General features: G+C 37.0%; 1 non-coding gene across 1 annotated transcript; it reads left to right on the top strand.

The window, feature by feature from the left end:
- The first annotated feature begins 5940 nt into the window (after positions 1 to 5940).
- On the top strand, positions 5941 to 6014 carry TRNAV-AAC. Its single transcript has one exon. It is a non-coding gene; the product is annotated as a tRNA-Val (tRNA).
- The last annotated feature ends 262 nt before the right edge of the window (positions 6015 to 6276 follow it).

Genomic DNA, 6276 nt, shown 5'->3' with positions numbered 1-6276 from the left:
GCTTACAGTTGCTTATGATTATCGGGTGCCCATCCAAAAGGTATTTAATATGCATAATGCTTACCCTGTTGATCAAATTGTTGATTCTGATTGGGATGAGATCAGAGAGCTTACTAAATTTTTAGAAAAATTTTATTATGCTACAAAACAATTTTCTGGTATATATTATCCTACTATTACACAAATATTATGGTATATTTGTGGAATTTCTGTTGTATTTGGTAAGTATAAAAAAAATCCAACTTATGCACCAGCCATTAAAGAAATGATTTTAAAATTTAAAAAGTATTTTTTCCCTATTCCCGAAGTTTATTTAATTTCTACACTACTTAACCCATCTTTAAAACTAAGAGGTGCAAAGGGACTTGTTCGTAAAATTTATGAGAATTTAGAAATTCAAGAAAATGAACAACCATCTCTCGAAAACTGCCAAGCTAGCATATATTCTTATGCTAGATCAATGTTTGATAAATATAAATCTATGGATACAACTAGTACTGAAACTGCTCCTTCTACTTCTAAGTCTGGAGCAGAAGTTTTATGGGAAGATATGGATGATATAACAGGTTTTGATTCCTCTATTGATGATGAACTTGATTCTTATCTTAATCAAGGATTGGAAAATATTAAAGACGAAGAAGGCAAGGAACAACTTTTGTCATGGTGGAGGGAGCGTGGCAAGGCTTTTCCAACACTTTCAATTATGGCCCGAGATATCCTGGCTATTCAATCATCATCAGTAGCATCGGAGAGTGCATTTAGCGCGGCAAGATTTCAAATTGGAGATCATAGACATTCATTAGCGGAGGACAGTCTAGAGATTTCCGTCTTATTCAGAGATTGGATTAATTCAGAAAGAAGAAATCTTGGTTTTGAAAAACTAACCACTAGGGAGGAAGAAGAATACAATGAGATACTTACCACTGGGAGCGATGATGGCATGGAGCTCATGGAACATCAATCAACATTGCCAATTCCAGTAGAATGTCCAAGAGATATTATTGATAAGTTACAAAGAAGCTATATAGGAGCTTACAAATATTAGTATGATAATTTGTAATTGGCTACTAAGAGGCCTAGTTCAAACAGAACCCTTCCTAGAAGGTGGCTGCGTAGATTAGGTGCTCTTCAAAAGAATTGTATTTGTATTTGAGATTTGAAAGTTCTATTAATAAAATAAATGGCTCTAAGAGATGAATTATTTTTATGATTTGTCGATGTTACTTAATAGTTAATACTTTGAAATTATATTAAATAAATTATAACTCTATTATAAATTTATATTTACTAGATTATTTCATTACAAGTCTTTTGTTTTAATATTTTATAATTCTTTACTTAGTTTTCTAATTTTCTTTTTAACATACTAACATAGTAATATTTAAGTTTATTAAATAAGTCAAAAATCTAGCCGTTGCAAACTTTAAAAACATAGTAATTTTCAAAAAACTAGAATTTTTTTTTTAAAAAAATACACTTAAGGCCCACGAACCCGTCCCGTCCCGTCCCGTCCCGTTTGGTTGGCGGGACGGGACGGGACGACCGTTTCGTCCCGTTTGTCCCGTCCCGCCACCGTCCCGCCTAAATCTCGTCCCGTCCCGTCCCGTCCCGTCCCGTTAAAATCGTCCCGTCCCATCCCGTCCCGTCCCGTTGGACACCCATAGCCCTCCCTGATGGCTTTGCAATTGCGAAGGGGGGGGGGGGGTTTCGCAAATGCAAACAAGGCAGGCCTGGGCTTTCTTCGTAAATGCGATCAAACCCTCGCAATTGCCAAGCCTGTTGGGCTCGCAATTGTGAAGCTTGACCTCGCAATTGCGAGATCAGAGCCTGCAACACAATTGAACCTGCAACAGCTATTTCTCTAAGTCTGAATTCACTCCGTGGCCTATCCAAAAGTCACCCGAGCCCTCGGGGCTCCAAACCAAACATGCACGCAAGTCTAAAAATATCATACGGACTTGCTCGTGCAATCAAATCGTCAAAATAACATCAACAACTATGAATTTAGCACCAAAATTCATTAAATTCTCAAGAACATTGAAATTCCAATTTTCTCAACTACGGGTCCGATTTATATCAAATCAACTCCGATTCTTACCAAATTTCACAGGTTCGACTTAAATATTATTTTAAATCTGTACCCGGCTCCGAAACCAAAATACGGCCCCGATACCATCAGGATTACACACTATTTTATTTCTACAAATGCTTATATTTTCCAGCCAAGAATTTTTTTTTAAAAAATTCTTTTTTCGGGCTAGGGACCTCGGAATTCGATTCCCGGCATGCGCCCAAGTCTCATATCTTACTACAGACCCTACGGGATAGTCGAAACACGGCTCCGGGTCCTCTCCACTGCACACGAACTGAAGGAAAATTCTTCGATCTCAACTGACGTACCTGCCGGTCTAGAATAGCTACCGGCTCCTCTTCGTAGGTCAAGTCCTTGTCCAACTAGACAGTGCTGAAGTCTAACACGTGAGATGGATCGCCGTGATACTTCCGAAGCATGGACACATGAAACACTGGATGCACAGCTGATAAACTCAACGGCAACGCAAGTTTGTAAGCCACGTCTCCCACTCGATCAAGAATCTCTAAAGGACCGATGAACCTGGGGCTTAGCTTGCCCTTCTTTCCAAATATCATCACGCCCTCATGGGCGACACCCGAAGCACACTCGCTCTCCGACTATGAATACCACGTCACGAACCTTACGGTCGGCATAACTCTTTTGCCTGGACTGAGCTGTACGAAGCCTATCCTGAATGATCTTAACCTTGTCCAAGGCATCCTTTACCAAATCCGTACCCAACAACCGAGCCTCCCCCGGCTCAAACCACCCAACTGGAGATCGACACCGTCTACCATATAACGCCTCATAGGGAGCCATCTGGATGCTCGACTGGTAACTGTTGTTGTAGGCAAACTCAGTTAAGGCAAGAACTGATCCCACGAACCCCCAAAGTCAATAACACATGCTTGGAGCATATCCTCTAAAATCTGAATAGTAAATTAGAAAAATCTGCAAGTATTAAATAGTGGCTTATTATATCTTGAAGAAGATTGTCTGTGTTTTTTCCAATTTTGTATACGGACAATAACTTCTTTAAATAAAGTTGTTGTTCTTCGCCTCAAGCCTTCTCAATCTCGTTTTCACTTTTGTTTTCTACACCTATCAGGATTGAGGGAAGTGAGATTCGGACCTACCCATGTGGTAATCTGTCAATGTTGGTAAGGGATGTCTGAACTGAACAAACAAAGAAGAAGCAAACATTAATCTCAGTAACAAACCGAACAAAACCAAATATATAAGGACGCCTCTTTGCAGCTGTAAAGTTGCAGTAAGAGATTTTGGGGTCTCAATTTTGAGAACGTGCTTGTAGTAAACACTAAAAAACATCTATGGGCCATCAAAACATTAAGAAGAAGCATGTGATTTGTTCTCAGTCTCTATTGCTATTTGAAATTGAACTGAAACAACAGTGTTAAATTAAAGTCTATATATGATTTTTATATTATTCTTTTCCTGTATTTATTATGTTAGCTTGCATTGTTTTTCCCTTATCCAAGGTAACGGGGAGATTGACGAAGATGTCGCACATCACATCGGAGCGAGATGGATGAAATGAAGGCTCGCTTCCGATTTTTTAAGTGATAAGAATGTGCCGCCAAGACTTAAGGGTAAACTTTATAGAGTGGTGGTTCGACCGACTATGCTGTATGGGGCTGAGTGTTGGCCAGCCAAAAGCTCTCACATACAGATGATGAAAGTAGCAGAGATAAGGATGTTGATATAGATATGTGGGTGTACCAGGAGAGATAAGATTAAGAATGAAGCTATCCGGGACAGAGTCGGAGTAGCCTCCGTGTAGGACAAGATGCGGGAGTTAAGGCTGAGATGGTTTGGACATGTTAAGAGGAGAAGCATTGATGCTCCCGTTAGGAGGTATGAGAGGTTGGTCATGGCGAGTTTGAGAAGAGGTCGAGATAGGCCTAGGAAGTACTGGGGAGAGGTCATTAGGCAGGATATGGCGCTACTTCAGCTTACTAAGGCCATCTCCAACCCTTACCTCCATTTTCTCCTCCAAAATGCAGGAAAGTTACTCCAACCATTACTCCATTTTTTACTCCAAAAAAGAATATTCCATTTTATATTCTTCTCTCTCTTCAATATTATATTATTATCTTTATTTAAATTTTATTTTCTTATTTCTATTAAAGAAAATCTTTCTTTTTTTCTTTTTTACATATTCATTACATATAATTTAATATAAAATTTTTTGTATACCATAAATTTTAAAATAATATAATTTGTAAGCTACTAAGTTATTGTGTTATTTCCCTTAGTTTCAATTTTTATTTGCTTTAATTTAATGTATTTTTAATTTTTATTTATTTCCATATTTAATATATTTTCATTTAATGTATCACTTTTCAATTTTTAGCAGCATCTAATATTTTATATTTGTACCTTTCAATCTTAGCGACATCTAATATTTTATATTTGCACCATTCATTTGAGATTATTATATATTCTTTGTACAATTATAACTTATAATAAAATTAATTTACAATTTTACACAAAAATAATAAATGCACGAAAATTAATTTATCAAAATTATACGCTAAAATTAAGATGTAAAATTAATATTATAAAGATATTACATAAACATAATTAGATAGATAATAAAGAGATAAATTAAAAGAGTTAAATAATAAAAATAATAAGAAAATATGCATGAATAGTAATGGGGGAGATGAATAGTGTCCCCCCATATTTGGAGGAACACTATTCATCCCCCATTGTTGGAGCTCCATTATGGCAAAAGTTGCCCCCATTATGGAGAAATGGGGGATGGTTGGAGATGGCCTAAGGACATGACCCTTGATGGCAGGGTGTGGAGATCGAGAATTAAGATAGAAAGTTAATAGGTAGTTTCTTAGTTGCTCACCGATAGTCTTAGTAGCACGCATATCGCTTCATAATTTTAGATATTTATTTTTGTCTCAGGTATTGTTTTATCTGTTGCAATATTTGGTACTACTTATCCTTTATCTCCCTCTTTTTCTTCTCTCTTCCTTTCTTGCTTTTCTCCTCCTCCTCCTCCTCATCATTCTTCTTCTTCTTCTTCTCACACTTTCCGAGCCGAGGGTCTATTGGAAACAACCTCTCTACCTGCATTAAGTAGGGGTGAGGTCTGCGTACAAACTACTCTCCTCAAACCCCACTTGTTGGGAATATATTGGGTTTGTTGTTATTGCATTTTTTCCCCCAATGTTAGCTTGTATTTGACCGAACTAAATTTTGGCTTTTCCTAAGTTGGCATTTGTGAATTAGAGACAAGGCAATTTGTATGCATTTATATGTGTAAAACAAATGAAACTATACTACTAAAATACGGTTGAAATTTCTCGGTTTAGATGCTACAAACACGAGGCTAGGGTAACTCCACATTTTTTGGATAGATCTAAGACATGAGAAATCAGTCAACTCCAACTAATTAAAAACAGTTTAGAGTGAAAACATTGAATTCTATTGTCTTATGTTACGAGTCGTACTCAAAGCTTGACGATTCCAGCCCGATCGAACTAAGCGAGCGAATGATCTTCTTAGATCTTTCTTACTATTATTATTATTAATTGTAGACGTAATACTCAACCAAACTTTGACGGTAGATGTAGTGGAACCATTAATAGGCAGAAGCCTTTCTTTGAAAATTTGATGGAATTAAGGTGATGGACCACAGAAACGGGACTCATTGATGAATGAATTGATAACTACGTTAGGAGGTGTTATTTGACATTCCTACATAGGCCTTCTCAGTCTGGTGAGGAGGAACATCTAGACCCATTTCAGTTTTCGAGTTTTGACAAAGATAATCTTAAGCTTTCAACTTTATAATACAAATTATTAAAGACTTACTTTCTCGGTATGTGGGTGTCGTGGTGTAGTTGGTTATCACGTCAGTCTAACACACTGAAGGTCTCCGGTTCGAGTCCGGGCGACGCCATTTGCTACAAATTTGTAAATCTTTTTTTCCCATCGGTTTTTACGTTCTTTGACCCTGGTCATGAGTACTCGGTAGGAAGATTATGCTGTAAGATAATTTCAAATAGAACCTTGCTTATTACCATGTTCATTAGAAAGTTCTAGTAATGGAATGTTATGCAATAAGTTATCTCTTTTTTAGTACACCGAAAAAACTGGATAAACTTTTTTTTTTAATTCAAAAAAAAAAATATGCTACATGTAGGCTTTGTTTGATGCTCGAT

This window comes from Nicotiana attenuata, unplaced genomic scaffold (genome assembly GCF_001879085.1).
Source record: "Nicotiana attenuata strain UT unplaced genomic scaffold, NIATTr2, whole genome shotgun sequence".
NCBI classification, from domain to species: domain Eukaryota; kingdom Viridiplantae; phylum Streptophyta; class Magnoliopsida; order Solanales; family Solanaceae; genus Nicotiana; species Nicotiana attenuata.
This window is presented reverse-complemented; position numbering and strand designations above follow the sequence as displayed.